Source organism: Arvicola amphibius, chromosome 12 (assembly GCF_903992535.2).
Source record: "Arvicola amphibius chromosome 12, mArvAmp1.2, whole genome shotgun sequence".
Classification (NCBI taxonomy): domain Eukaryota; kingdom Metazoa; phylum Chordata; class Mammalia; order Rodentia; family Cricetidae; genus Arvicola; species Arvicola amphibius.
Window position 1 is genome coordinate 29,439,800 of NC_052058.2, and position 15,656 is coordinate 29,455,455.

The window sequence follows — 15,656 nt, forward strand, 5'->3', positions numbered from 1 at the left end:
TAAAATTAAATATTTCCTGAGAATTTATTTAACCAGAAAAAAAGCTGTATGATAGAGTATTAACCTAATTTATTGTTGCTGGGTCTTTATATTTTAAAACAACCCATAAATTGGAGAGCTGAGGACAAACAATGGGAAATAATAGACACGTAGCTAAATGACGCCTATTTCACACGAAAGACACATTCTTATTGAAACATGATATTCACCATAGAGGAGATAATTAAGTTCTTTCTTCCTTCAAATATTTATTTAACTTGAGAAAGATATAGTGTTTTCTTGGAATTCACGATTTAGCGGGAAAAATAAGCAAGTATGCAGATTAATCCCACAAGTTCTCCTAGACTTGAAGAACTGTCAGAAAGAATGCTTTTTCTGTCCCTTTAAGATGCTGACCAGAACCTAAAGACACTTTTTGTTTTGGGTTTGTTTGTTTGTTTGTTTGTTTGTTTTTGTTTTCTGAATCTCTGGGCTTGCTTACTTTCTCACTCTCTCTTTCTAAAGCCCCGTGACGCTTCCTACCACGTGGTGGACCTCTGTGGCAGTAACTCAAACCTAGCGGCTTTTTCCCTTCTCTTCTCCATTCTCCCCCTCCATGAAGTTGTTGAGATTTAAAATTTGTCTGCCACTGGGTGGTGGCAGCGCACACCTTCAATCGGGATGCAGAGGCAGGCAGATCTCTGTGAGTTCGAGGCCAACCTGGTCTACAAGAGCTAGTTCCAGGACAGGCTCCAAAACTACTGAGAAACCCTGTCTCATAAAACAAACAAACAAACAAACAAACAAACAAAAAACTTGCCTGCCCTAGAGTACTTAAATTCTATAATTCTGTTTCTTTTCTTTTTCTCTCCCTTCCTTCCTTCCTTTTTTTTTTTTTTTTTTCGGACAGGATCTCATATATACTAGGTTGGCCTAGAATGTATTTTAAGATGTAACCTTTTTTAAAAAGATGACCTTAAACTTAGGATATTCCTGCTTCTACCTCCCAAGTATATATACACACAAGTACATACTAGGCACATAGGTGTGTGCTACCAGGCCCAATTTCATTGATTGTATGTCTGCTATTTTATAATTTATTTTTTAACAAATGGCCAAGTCTCTGCCTCAGTTTGGCTTCAATTTTTTCATGGCTTTTCACTCACTGATTTTTGACTTTTATTAGCCTTACCTTGAACATATAACAGCCCTGCTGGAGAAACATTCCAAACAGCTTGTTTTCACTGTTCTATACAAACCAAAGGAGTCTGACAGTACAAACTAGAAGAATTGTCTAAATTAAGCTCTAGCCAGGAGTCTTCCTTGACTAGTTCCCCAGCTAGTCAGTGCCAGCCTGCACAACTCCACCTTACTACAAATTTGAATTCCATTCTGACTAAGAGCTTTGTCTATCTATGAAAAGTACAGGATAGAGAAAATTTCCAAGCTAGGGTTGCTTAGACACTTCTCAAGAATTTACAAAGTACCTTGGGAATAGAGTGTTTCCCTAGCTTGTACGAGGCCAGGATTTGATCCGCAGCCCCAATATTAACAATAAATAATTAATTATGGCATAAAGGGAAGAGTTGGAGAAGCAGCTCAATAGTGAGAGTGCTTGCCTAGGATACACAAGGTCTCTGGGTTTGGTTGCCAGTGACTTAGATAACAAATAACAATGTACAAAGAGGATTAGTTCTAATTACAAATAATCGCTACAAAGTATATATTTTTCCAATGTTGCTGAATTTACAATCCTCCAGGAATAATGCGAGATGGTAGATTAAACAGGATCACATTTTTGTTTACAAAAATGAAGTCAGAGGAGTCATACTCCCTGGTATCAAAACATAATACAAAACCACGGTAGTAAAAACAGTGTAGTACCCTAAGCAATAGAGGAGAGGGTGCCTGATCTGGTCTTGCCCCATAGTCAGATTGATGATTATCTTAAATGTCACCATAGAACTGTGATCCAGCAACTGATGGAAGCAGAGGAAGAGACCTGCAGCAGGGCACTGGGCTGAGCTCTCAAAGTCCAGTTGAAGAGAGAGAGGAGTGAGAATATGAGCAAAGAGGTCAAGACCATGATGGGGACACCCACTGAAACAGCTGACCTGAGATAATGGGAGCTCACCAACTCTGGTCAGACATGGAAGCAACCAGCATAGGACCAAACTAGGCCCTTGGAATGTGGGTGACAGTTCTATGGCTGGGGAAGACTGTGATGCCACTGACGGTGGCACCAGGATTTATCCCTACTGCTTGTACTGGCTTTTTGGAACCTATTCTCTTTGGATGAATATTCTCTTTGCTCAGCCTAGGGAGGGCCTTGGTCCTTCCTCAGAGCAATATGCCTTACCCTCTCTGAGGAGTGAATGGGGAGTGGGGTGGGGGAAAAGGTGGAGGGGATGGGAAGGAGTGGGAACTGGGATCAGTATGTAAAATGAAAAAAAAGTTTTTTAAAAAAATTTAAAAATTGTAGTAATGGCAAAAGGACAGACATACAAATCAGTGTAATAGAATAGAGAGACCAGAAATAAACCACTGTAAATGTGGTCAAATGGCTTCTGGAGAAGATGCCAAGAACATTTGTTGGAGAAAGGCCAGACTGTTCAACAAATAGCGCTAGAAAAACTAGAAATTCACATGCAGAAATAATGCAGTTGGAGCCTTATCTGACACTATATGCAGAATAGAGTTCAAGATAGATTAACAATCTCAACATAAAAGTTAAACTGCTAAAACTCTTTGAAGAAAACACAGGGAAAAAAGCTTCATTATATTGGATTTGGCAACAATCTCTTGGGTGTTCCACCAGAAGTATGGGGTGTGGCAACCAGTTATACAATGCTTCGTCACCCAAGCCTAGGATATTGTACATGCTAGGAAAGCGCTCTAAAACTTTTTTGTATATCAAGGACACCATGACCAGAGCTAAAAGGCGACCCACAAGATAGGAGAAAACATTTATAAATCTCTTTTCTGATAAGAGGAAACTAGAGTGCATAAATAATTTTTATACAAATTACCAACAAACAACCTGTTCTAGATTGTTTTTCTGTTGCTATAAAAAATGCCATGAACAAAAGGCACATGGAGAGGAAAGGGTTTATTTGACCTTCCGGCTGGCCATCCTTCATCAAGGAAGGTCAAGGCAGGAGCTCCACAGGAGCCTGGAGCAGAGAGGATGAAGGACACTGCATGCTGGATTGCTTCCTCCTGCTCAGCCTGCTTCCTGACACCACCTGAAACCATCTTTCCAGGTGGGGGTGGGGGGACTGCCACAGTGGGTTGGGCCCTCCCACCTCAATCAGCAATTAAAAAAAAAATTCCCGGCAATCATGCTCGTAAGCCATTCCCTTTGAGGCAATTCTTCAGCTGGGGTTCCCTCTTCCCAGCTGACTCTAGGTTTGTACAAAGTTGACAGTTGAAGCTAACTGAAAACTGAGGAAACAACTTGAATAGATTTTTTTCCAAAGTAGATACACAAATGGCCATGTAAGCACATGAAAAGAGACTCTGTATTAATAATGCAAATTAAACCATGGGTAGGCAAGTCATTTGGGCACAAGTTATTAATCTCAACACTTAGGAGGCAGGGGAAGGAGGATCTCTGTGAATCTGAGGCCAGCTTGATTTACATCATGAGTTTCAGGACAGCAGGGACTGCATAGAGAGACTCTACCAAAAAAAATAAACAAAACAAAACAAAAAAAAACAAACCATGAGTAAATATTATTTCACATCTACTAGGCTGGCTATGAAGAAAAAGTGAAAATAGAAAGGAAGGGAGGGGGGAGCTAACAATGACAAGTTTGGGCTTGAATGTGAAGAATCCTACATACACGTCTATAGGAATGTAAAATAGTACAGCTTCTATAGAAAACAGTATGGTGGGTCCTAAAGTAATTAAACATAATGGGGCTGGAGATGCAGCTTAGTAGGAAAGCAATTGCCTAGCAAGCACAAGAGTTCTATCCCAAACACTACCCAACACCTTTAAAAATTAAACAGTTAACTTATGATCCGGCAATGACACCTTTGGGTATATGTTCCAAAGAAGGACTATCAGGGAACCAAATGGGTATTTGGACAGCATGTTCACAGCAGCTCATTATAGCCTAAGAGTGAAAACAATGAAAAAGTCTATTTGTAAGTGAACTGACTTTAAAATATACATTGGCCACAGTTCATGTGCTCAGGGCAACATGTGTTTGGTGGACAGTGCAGAAGAAGAGTCTCTTTTTTTACAGAACATTCTACTGGGCAGAGGGATTCTACAATCTTAGACGCCAATGTCTTAGATACTTTACTACTGCTGTGAAGAGACATCATGATCGAGGCAATTTATCTTTTTTTAAAAAAGCATTTAATTAACTGAGGACTTGTTTACAGTGTCAGAGGGTGAGCCCATGATCATCATGGCGGGGAGCATGGCATTAGGCAGGAAGCCATTGGAGCAGCAGCAGAGAGCTTCCATCTGGAAGCAGAGAGTGAGGCTGGACCTGGCATGGGCTTTTGAAACCTGAAAGCCCACCCCCAGGGACACGCCTCCTCCAACAACACCCCGAACCCTTCCCTAAACCGGTTTACCAACCAGGGACCAACCAGTCAAATAGGTGAGCCTGGGGAGAACATTCTCATTGAAACCGCCACAGCCACCATGGTCAGAAGGTGATACGGAGAGAGCATCGTGACATGAGGTTGGAGAGGAACGCGGCGCTGATATTAGTAGGAACTCGCACAAAAAAGTTTGTACTTTAGTCTAAGTCCAACAAATATCAAGTATTATACATTTTAACACTCTAGTTATTAACTAATAACTCTAGTTATTAACTGAAGAATGGGTTAGAAAATGAATTAAGGCAGCAGACTTAGGACTGGAGAGATGGTCCAGCAGTGAAGGGGACTCACTATTCTCGTAAAGGACTGGAGTTTGGTTCTCCTCTCTCATGTTACATGCTTACAACAATCTGTAATTCCAGGTCAGGATATCTGATGCCCTCTTCTAGCAACCACGGGCACCTGCGCGCGCGCGCGCGCGCACACACACACACACACACACACACACACACACACACACACTCAGGACAGACCTGTATTGGATCAGAATGTATATCTATATTTGTTATATATTTTCACACACTTATGGTAACTCGACTTTTACATGAGTTAAGATTTTTTTCATCCAAGGCTGGCCTAGAACTCATGATCCTCCTGCCTCAGTCTCCTTAAGTAGGAACTACGCCCAGCTGATAAGTTTTAAGATATAAACACTACTGCTGGGAACCTAGAATGCATTCTCTGTTCTTCCTTTCTTGATCTCTCTTCATTAAGATTATAACTTGATTTAAATCTAATTTTCAAGAAGTATCATTTTATTAACACTCAACATCTATTACTGTGGTTTCAAACTGTTTAATTTAGTCTTAATTAGTAGCCATATAACAAGTGCTACCAAATAACTGCCACTTTTTCTCTGCTACTTTCATATCATCAATATGTAGTGACAAAGAGAAGGACCAGAAACCTCATCCTCAGTGCTAGTACCACTCCAGTTCCCAGGCAACTCACTTTGTGATGACTACACAGCTGACTGACCTGATGTAGGATGTTGATAAAGGGAAACTAAATGCTTTTTTTTTTTTTTGGTCTTTCAAAACAGGGTTTCTCTGTGGCTTTGGAGCCTGTCCTGGAAGTATGGAATTAGCTCTTGTAGACCAGGCTGGCCTCGAACTCACAGAGATCTGCCAACTGAGTGCTGGGATTAAAGGCTTGTGCCATGACCACCGACCTAAATGACTTTTATAAGTTTCAGATGGGGCAGGAGAGATGGCTCAAAGGGTAAAGCACCTACTGCAAAAGCATGAATCACCAGGACCCTATATGAGAAGAGTCTCCGATCCTACTGGAGATGATAGAAGACAAAGTCAGGAACATCCCAAGAGGCCTGAGGGCCAGCTAGTCTGATGTGCACAGAAGAAAAGCAACAGGATTCCTGTCGCAAACAAGGTAGACAGCAAGGACCGGCACACAAGGCTGTGCTTTGACTGTCTCGTATGCCTGAATTCACAAACACAGAGACAGACAGATGGACAGACAGACAGACAGACAGACACACACACACACACACACACACACACACACAGGGAAAAAAAGAAAAAGGGAAGAAAAAAAAGAACTAGAGACTAGACACTGGCCGTTCCTCCAGAGAACCTGGGTTCGTTTTCCAGCACTCACATGGCAGCTTACAATGGTCTTTAATTCCAAGGGGATTTGGTGCCCTTTTCTGGACTCTGAGGGAAAAAGGCATGCACATGGTGCACAGACATACATGTAAGTGAAATACCCATACATATAAAATTAAATATTTAAAAAGAAAAAAACATCAAATGGAATAAAAAAAACCCTACTTTTTTTTTTTTTTTTTTTTGGTTTTTCGAGACAGGGTTTCTCTGTGGCTTTGGAGCCTGTCCTGGAACTAGCTCTTGTAGACCAGGCTGGTCTCGAACTCACAGAGATCCGCCTGCCTCTGCCTCCCGAGTGCTGGGATTAAAGGCGTGCGCCACCACCGCCTGGCCCTACTTTTATTATGTAGAAAAATATTAAGCGGTTTGGAGAGATGGTTTGATGGTTGAGAGCCCTTGCTGGTCTTCAGAAGTTCTCAGTTATAGTCAAGAACATCTGCAGCTCCAGTACCTGCGACCTGACACCCTCTTCAGAGCTCAACGGTCACTATATACAGTACACATCATACACAGAGGTAAAACATTCATATGCACAGAATAAAGTGAGCTTTAAGAACAAATTAAAGAAAATTTTGAGAAGCTGACAAGTAAACATTTTAAAAATGTGTCTGAGAGTTTTGCATGGATGTCTGTGTACCATATGTGTACCAGGTGTTTGTGGAGCCCATAATGGTGTCAGATCCCCTGGAACTGGAGTTGAGATAGTTGTGAGCTAGCCTATGGGTGCTGGATATTGAACTTGGATCTCTGAGCCAGCAGCCAGACCTCTTAACTATGGAACCATTTCTCCAGTCCCTGAATATTTAATTAGTAGATAGAAACATTTATATTTCATTTGTATACTGGTGAGTGGTTAACAAAAATTAATTTCTAGAATGCTTTTAGCATACTTTTAAAAAGAAACATTTGTGTGTGAGCACTCAGGTTCTAATAGGAGAATTAGAACTGAATGACGGCATTTCAAATGACCTTCTGCAGAACAGGATGAAATATTAGTGATGAGCTAGTCAGCCAGTCACTTTTAGAGGCAAACTCCTATGTTAACACACCTTCGAAGTGTCCTTTCCTTTATTCTTGGCTAAAAGCTTATGGTATAAGCTGAGCGTGCCCAGATGCTGTCTGCCGTTTTAACCATCCAAACCCGTGCTCCATGACACTGAGCTAAGCCTAAGACCAAAGATGTGTCTGTCTCTTTTCTTTCTTATGTCTTTAAGTGGAACATGCTAAGATATATGTGTACTCTTCCATTGTTTTCCTCTATGCACACGTGTAAGCTGTCCATGTAAAATCCCAATGCTTCCTTCGTTTAGGAAGGTCGTTGCTTGGGAAATAACGCCCATGTGCTCCTTACCTGTAAAAACAAATCTTTGCCCATCCAGGGGTTGCCCTGGATGCAGACTGACTGCATCTGGTTACAAAGACATGAGAGTTAGAAAGAACATTCAGTACCAGGAAGGGAGGTGCTGAGTCAAGAACAGCATTTAATGATGCAGGAACTCTATGGTGACTTCTTGATGGTGGGTAGACATCATGTCTTTGTTGAAATACAGGGCCCAGGCCCCCAAAGACTCAGCTGGCAAGTGTAAGGTAAGGAAAGGGGAGGATTTGGAATTGTTTCCTTCCTTCTTTCTTTTGTTATTTCTTTCTTTATGTCATTAATTTTATTTTTGAGATTATAATATAATTACAATATTTCTCCCTTCTTTCTCCTCCTGCCAAACCCTCCCATTTACTCCCCCCACTCTCCTTCAAATTCATGGCCTCTTTTTTCACTAATTGTTGTTATGCACACATACACACACATACATGCATTCTTAAATACAACTTGCTCAGTCTGTATAATGTTACTTTATTTTTTTGGTGAGGCTTCAAATAGTCCAGGCTAATCTCAAACGTGCTATGTAACTTAGTTTAAACTTGAGTTCCTGATCCTCCAGCCTCATCTCCCAAGCACTGAAACTATAGTCATGTGTCACACCTGACTCAAAATTTTTTGAAAAACTGTAATTCATTGTTTTCTCTATGAATCTTAAGATGTCATAAACTCATGATCTTATTATTACCTCTGTCTCCAGAGTGCTGGAATGTGGATACATACCATCCCATCTGGTTGTATCTTGCATTTAAAAAAAACTGGTTCATTTAATTTTGTGTATATATGTGTGCTGCCTGAGTGCACCTATGTGCAGAAGCCTGCACAGTGGACCCTGCATTGTAAAGAAACATGCTAGGTCACCGAGAAGAAGCTGCTCTGAGGATCAGCTCTTGAGAAATGCTGCACACTCACAGAAGTTGCTGCCTCATGTTTCCTGTACTCAGATATGGAAAACTCTCCAGAGGGAGGGCACTTGGCCAGAAAGCTTGTTTAGAAAGCAAACATGTATGTTTATTTGAGGTTTCAAGGGGCCCTTGAGGGAGACTGGGAGAGCTGGAGATGCTTAAGAACAGCGCTTCTCAAACTGCAATCACCAGGGATCTTGGTCAATTCAGATTCTATTTCAAGGGGGTGCCCGGATTAGGGGAATTCTCTCTTTTTCCCCTCACTCCTCCCTCAATGCGTGTGTGTTTATGTGCACTCACCACTACATGGACATGTACAGTTCAGGAGCTAACTTTGTACCTGCTCTTATATCATTCTTCGCTATGATGATTATGGGGGCGAGAATGAAGAAGATGGCAACAATGATGAATATCACTATTTTTTGAGCTGGGCTCTCATTATGCAGCGCCAGCTGGTCTGGTGCCCACTATGCAGACCAGGCTGGCCTCAAACTCACAGAGATCTGCCTGCCTCTGCCTCCTAAATGCCAGGACTAAAGGTGTGCGCCACTATGCCTGTCCTCCACCTTATTTTGAGACAAGAGTCTCCCACTGAGCCTGAAGTTCACTGCTTTGGCTAGGCTGACAGGCCAGCAATCCTCTGGGTTCCATAGCACTGGGGTTACAAATACACACTGTCACACCTGCCCGAGAATTCTGTATCTCTAGCATGTCCTCAGGTGACACTGATGTTGCTGGACCCTGGAGCACACTCTGAATTCTTTAGTTTGATGATAAAGAAATTGAACATGAAACGGGAAACCAAGACATGAAGGGAAGCCAAGGTCTGAAAGAGACTTAATTGAAATGTTTCACAGATCTGAATCATAACGGATGGAAGAGTTGAGTTCTACCAGCTAAAGTAAATCCCCAATACCCTGGGTCTTTCCCGTGCTTACCACAGCTCTCTTCCCTTAGCAGACTATGTTGGCTGCCTGTGAGAAAGAGCACAGGAATAAAGTCATAAGCCAGCTCCTATCAGCCTGTATGCGGAAAAACAAAGCAAAAAGTTTCTCAAAGCAATTATTTGTCCTCTCTCAAATTCACTCCTCACAAACTAGAACATGCAACTCTGTAACACAGGATAGTGAATTATCCCCTAAAGAAATTTCAAAAAAATAATTTAGAGCCAGTGTGGTGGTTCTTAACTGTAATCCCAACACTCAGGAGGCTGAGGCAGGAGGATCACAGTACCTTTGAGGCCATCCTGGTTTACACAGTGGGTTCTGGGCTGGCCCAAGCGATAGAGTGAGGTTCTGTCTCACTCATCTCCCCCATAAAATGCTGCCTCTGATCTTCCCCTAAAATCCTGCGTAGTTCCTCACTATTAAGAACAACAGCCTGAACTCTGAGTTTTGAATTCCTCTGCACACTGCTTCATGACTGCAACTGCAGCTTGGTCTCCTGCAGGCACCAGCTCTCTCACACAGACGCAGTTCCTTTTCTGTTGCTGTGATGAAACATTGTGTCCAAGACAGCTTGCAGAAAGAAGTGTTTATTGGGGGCTGTGATTTCAGGGGGCTCGGGTCCATAACCATCAAGATTGGGAAACATGGAGATGGAAATTTTTAAATATATAAAAAAAATAAACCATGAGAAAAAAAAAAAGATTGGGAAACATGGCAGGAGGCAGGCAGGGTGAATGGAACTAGAAATTCAGAGCTGACGGCTCACATCTCAAATCACAAATAGGAAGCAGAGCAAGCAAACTTAGGGTATCTAGAGGCTACTAAACACTAAAGGCTCCCCCAGTGACTCACTTCCTCCAACAAGGCAACACGTTATATCTCCCCAAACAGCATCACCAACTGGGGATCAAGAATCCAAGTGCCTGAGAACACAGGGACCATCTCATTCAAACCACCACACTTTTAGCACAGCACACCTATCCACAGGGCAGCTCCTGATTCCAGGGTTCTGCTTCAGTGTTTTTTGCCAAGCCTTCTTCTAATATCTTTCTAAGTCTATCTGAAACATAACAATAGTGATTAAAAGCAACAGTCTAGATGTACATAGATTTCACTGCTCATTACACCAGTCATTTTCTCAAAGAATTCTGACTGCATCTCTGGAAGATAAGAAATATTGAATCCCATTTATATGGGCCAGGAATGATGGTGCATGCCTTTAATTCCAGCATTCCAGAGTCAGAGATAGGCAGATCCCTGTGAGCTTTTGTTCAAAGCTAGTCTTTCTACATAGTCAGTTTTAGGCCAGCTAACACTACAAAGTTAGACCCTGTTGAACAACAAAAAAACAAAGTAAAACAAACAAAACCCAACCCCCCCACCCAAATAAATAAATTATATTCAATAATTCTTTAGAAAATTTTTGATTATTCTCTTGTGTGTACCAGGCATAACTGTGGTCACTGAAAAACTATGTAGACAAATCCTTTTCCCCAGCAAGCTTACATTCTAGCTTACCTAGACAATAAGTAAACAAGGAAGCATAAGATCAGACAACAGACCAGGTGGTGGTACATGCCTTTAATCCCAGCACCCAGGAAGCAGAAGCAGGCAAATATAGGCAGCCAGGTCCACAGAATGAGTTCCAAGACAGAGAAACCCAGTGAATTAAAACACTGGCTGCCCTTCTGATATCCTAAGTTTAGTTCCCGGCATCCACTTGGCAATTTCGAACAGTCTACACCTGTAGTCTCATGCAGTTCTCATGAAATCTGATGCTCTCGAAAAACACACAGACAAAACACACACACACACACACACACACACACACACACACACACACACAAAATACATAAATAAATATTTTTTAAAAAACCCAAACAGGGGGCTGGAGAGATGGCTCAGAGGTTAAGAGCATTGCCTGTTCTACCAAAGGTCCTGAGTTCAATTCCCGGCAACCACATGGTGGCTCACAACCATCTGTAATGGGGTCTGGTGCCCTCTTCTGGCCTGCAGGCATTCACACAGACAGAATAGTGTATACATAATAAATAAATAAATATTTTAAAAAACCCAAACAACTTGTCAACTAGAAGACAAATGAAGCAAGGCACGAGGACTGGAGGTCTCGAGGGCCACTGGAAGCAGAGAAAGCAGCAGACGCACAGGGCGTGCTTGGCATGTCTGTCAAGGGTAGAGCGACTGACAAAAATGGAAGTGAGGTCTGAGCAGTGAAGGGGACAGGGCAGGTCACACGGGAGGGAGGGTTTAGTAAGTGGCTCTACAAATTTGGCTTTTTCCTTGAAATAAGATTGATGTGGGATGCCCTTCTGTATATGTGTTGATTTTATTGGTTGATAAATAAAGTAGGTTCAGGCCAATGGACAGGCAAAATATAGCTAGGCATGAAGTCCAAACAAAGATACAAAGAAAGGGAGAAGGGGGAGTCGGGGAGACACCATGTGGTCACCAGGGGAAGCAAAATGTGAGGTAACAAGCTACAAGCCCCACGGTAAAATATAAACTAATAGAAATGGGTTAATTTATAGTTAGAGCTAGCCAGTAAGAAGCCTAAGACATTAGTCAAACAATTGTAACTTATATTAAGACTCGGGGTGGTTATTTGGGAATAGGCAGGCAGAGAGAAACTGGTCTAGGGGTGAACAGCAGGACAGGGAATACTTTTAGCTACATCTGGTGCCTGAAAGTTTGGGGCTAACCTAACCTAACCTAACAACTGCAGCCAGCCTGCATGACTCACTACCCTCTTTGGGTACGGTTGCTTGTATGCCCACTCAGGGTGGGGAGGGGCCCAATACAGTATGCTAGGCATGCACAGGCAAGAGAGCATGACAGAGTCCCTCTGTGATACACAGAGGCATTTCCAGGCTGCACAGTGCACTGCATGACAGACTTAGTTCTTACTCAGACCAAAAAAAAAAAAAAAAAATAGGTTTACATGCTGCACTCTGCTTCCCAGAATTGAAGTGATGAACATAGCTCATCATCTGGGACCTGGAAGTCCCAGAGCTGGCAGTGAATATACCTCCACCATGTTGGAAGGCTGAGAGAGGCGGAGCTAGCATCCAAGGCTGCCACCACCACCCCACTTACCATTTTAAAAATGCTCCTGAGCCGGGTGGTGGGAGCACACACCTTTAATCCCAGCACTTAAGAGGCAGAGATAGGCACATCTCTGTGAGTTGGAGGCCAGCCTGATCTACAAGAGCTAGTTCCAGGAGAAGCTCTAGAGAGGTAAGCGTCTGGGCTCAGCTCTCTAGGCCTTTGCCCTGGGAGAAACATCCCGTCACCCAACAACCCCCACCCACCAAGCCCTGGAGACCCCAGCATCCTCCACACACCTGCTACCATCCTCCACCACATCTGTGACCACTGGAACCTTGGCCCAGACTGCCCCTGGAGAGGTAAGCATCTGTGTTTCCACTTAGAGGACTCAGCTCTTTAGCTCCTTGTCTGGCCTCGAGTTATACTGCTAAGGCCTTAGTCCATTAGACCATTTCTCATCAAGACTAAACAGGAGCTTCTAAATGTTCTTTCTGTTTCATCGGCCGTTGTTCTAAAGTCTGTAGTTACTTATGTCATTCACCTGTTTATAAAGTTATTAGCAGGGGTCAGTAGTAAAGAGCTGGTGCTATTGTCGCAGAGGACTGAAGTTGAAGTCCCAGCATGGAAGTTGGGTGGCTCACAACTTTCATAACTAACTCCAGCTCCAGGGTGTCTGACACATCTGGTCTTCATGCTCACTGGCATGTATAATCTTAACCCATATACAAATAATTAAAAATAAAATAAAATCTTAAAATATGTTTCTTTACCAGCTTCTCGTGAACTTCGGGATAAAATAGCAGGTACAAACATGGTATGTCAATCCTTAGTGAGCTGTTTCTTTTCTACTTTTCTAGCCTATCTGGACTTCGTTCTTTAAACATACTGCACCCAGTCATACAGAACTAACTGCTGTTCTTCACGTAAGTCTTGTTCTCTTGCTTTTGGTCCTACAGACAAGATTTTACTTTAGTCTGAAATATTTTTTTTGCTCCACCCTAAATTTACCTTCAGGGCAGGCTATCTCCGAGACCCACATCCTGTTTCCTCTTTCTAAAGACTTTCCTTTTTCTAAAGATTTATTTAATTTTTATTTATGTGTGTCTCTCTGTGTATATGAATGATGGTGCCTTCAAAGGCCACAAGAGGGCTTCAATCCCATGGAGCTAAAGTTACAGGTGCTTGTGAGCGACCCAATGTGGGTTCTGGGAATTGAATTCTGGGCCTCTGCAAGAGTAATAAGTGTTCTTAACTGTTAAGCCATCTCTCCAGCCCCTTTAGGCACAATTTTATATAAACATGTACTACTTGGGATCTATTAATATAGTATTTTAATTATCAGTCACTACATAACATAGTATCCCCAAATCTGGGGATTTAATACAAACATAAGCAATTATCTCTCACCTTCTACAGACCATAAATTTGAATTTGAGAGATACTCAGCTGAGCAAGTGTGGTCAGTCTGAGGCCAGCCAGGACCACAGCCATCATCACCGACTTACTCACATTGCTGGATTAGTGATGAAAGCCTTGGCTCCTTCCCTAACGGGCCTTTCTCCAAGCTGCTTGAGATTTCTCATGAGGAGACTGCTGGCAAACAATCCAACACACAAAGCTCAATCCTTTCCAACCTTCCCTTGAGAAACACCCAGTTGGACTTCTGCTGTGCTCTTGTTCACATCACTGACCCTGACTCATTGTGAGAGAAGACTGTCAGTACTAGAATAACAGTGTGAGATAGGAACCATGTTGGACACTGGTTCTCACATGCAGAACAACTTCCATTTTACATCATATTTTACTAGCTTATGACTGAAAAATAAGACTATGTTTTAAAATGGCAAATAATTGTATGCATTTATTAGACTCAGTATTAAAGATGCATTGGAGAATGAGTAAAACAAATGAATTAATAAGTCTGCCATTTGACCTATTGATAATTATTGTGCAGAGCTAACATTTAAAAATCTGTTTTAAGGCCGGGCGGTGGTGGCGCACGCCTTTAATCCCAGCACTCGGGAGGCAGAGGCAGGCGGATCTCTGAGTTCGAGGCCAGCCTGGTCTACAAGAGCTAGCTCCAGGACAGGCTCTAGAAACTACAGGGAAACCCTGTCTCGAAAAACCAAAAAAAAAAGAAGAAGAAGAAGAAGAAGAAGAAGAAGAAGAAGAAGAAGAAGAAGAAGAAGAAGAAGAAGAAGAAGAAGAAATCTGTTTTAGCAGCTGGGAGGTGGTGGCACCACCTTTAATCCCAGCACTTGGGAGGTAGAGGCAGGTAGGCGTCTGGGTTCGAAGGACAAAGTGAGTTTCAGGGCAGCCAGGGCTACATTGAGAAACCCAGTCTTGAAAAACAAAAATAAAACAAAATCGACCTTAGCAAGTTTAAGACATACACTATTAACTCTTGTTACTACGCTGTACTAAACAGATCTCAGATTTTACACCTTTTTTTGTTTGTTTTTTCAAGACAGGATTTCTCTGTGTAACAGCCCTAGCTGTCCTAGAACAAGCTCTTGTAGACCAAGCTGGCCTTGAACTCACAGAAATCCACCTGCCTTTGCCTTCCAAATGCTGGGATTAAAGGTGTGCGACATTACCCGCATCACACACCTTTTATCTAAAACCGTGCCCTCTGACCAAGCCTCTAGCCGCCACCATTCTCCTCCACTAGTACTTTGAATTTTACTATGGGATTTCACATATGACTGAGCTCATGCTTTACCTTCGTGTGTCCAGCTTATTTCAATTAGCCTAACATCCTCCAAGTTCACCCATGCCATTGCAAATGGTAGCATTTTACTTTTTTAAAGGCTATTATTTCATTGGATACATATAGCACATGTCTGCTATCTGCTCATCTGTTGGTGGATATTCAGGTTAATTCCATACTTTGGCAACCATGAACAGCATTGAGTGAACACAGGAGAGCAAATGTCCATTTAACTAACTGCTTCCAGTTTCTTTAGATGTGTTTCCCAATTGGATTTCTGGGTGATATGTTAACTCTCCTTTTAATATCTTGAGGAAGATCCATATGATTTTTTTTTATATAGGCAATACCAATCTACATTCCTGCCACCAATGCACAAATGCTCTCTTTTCTTTCTTATTTTTAAAACTTCATTTATTTTAGAAT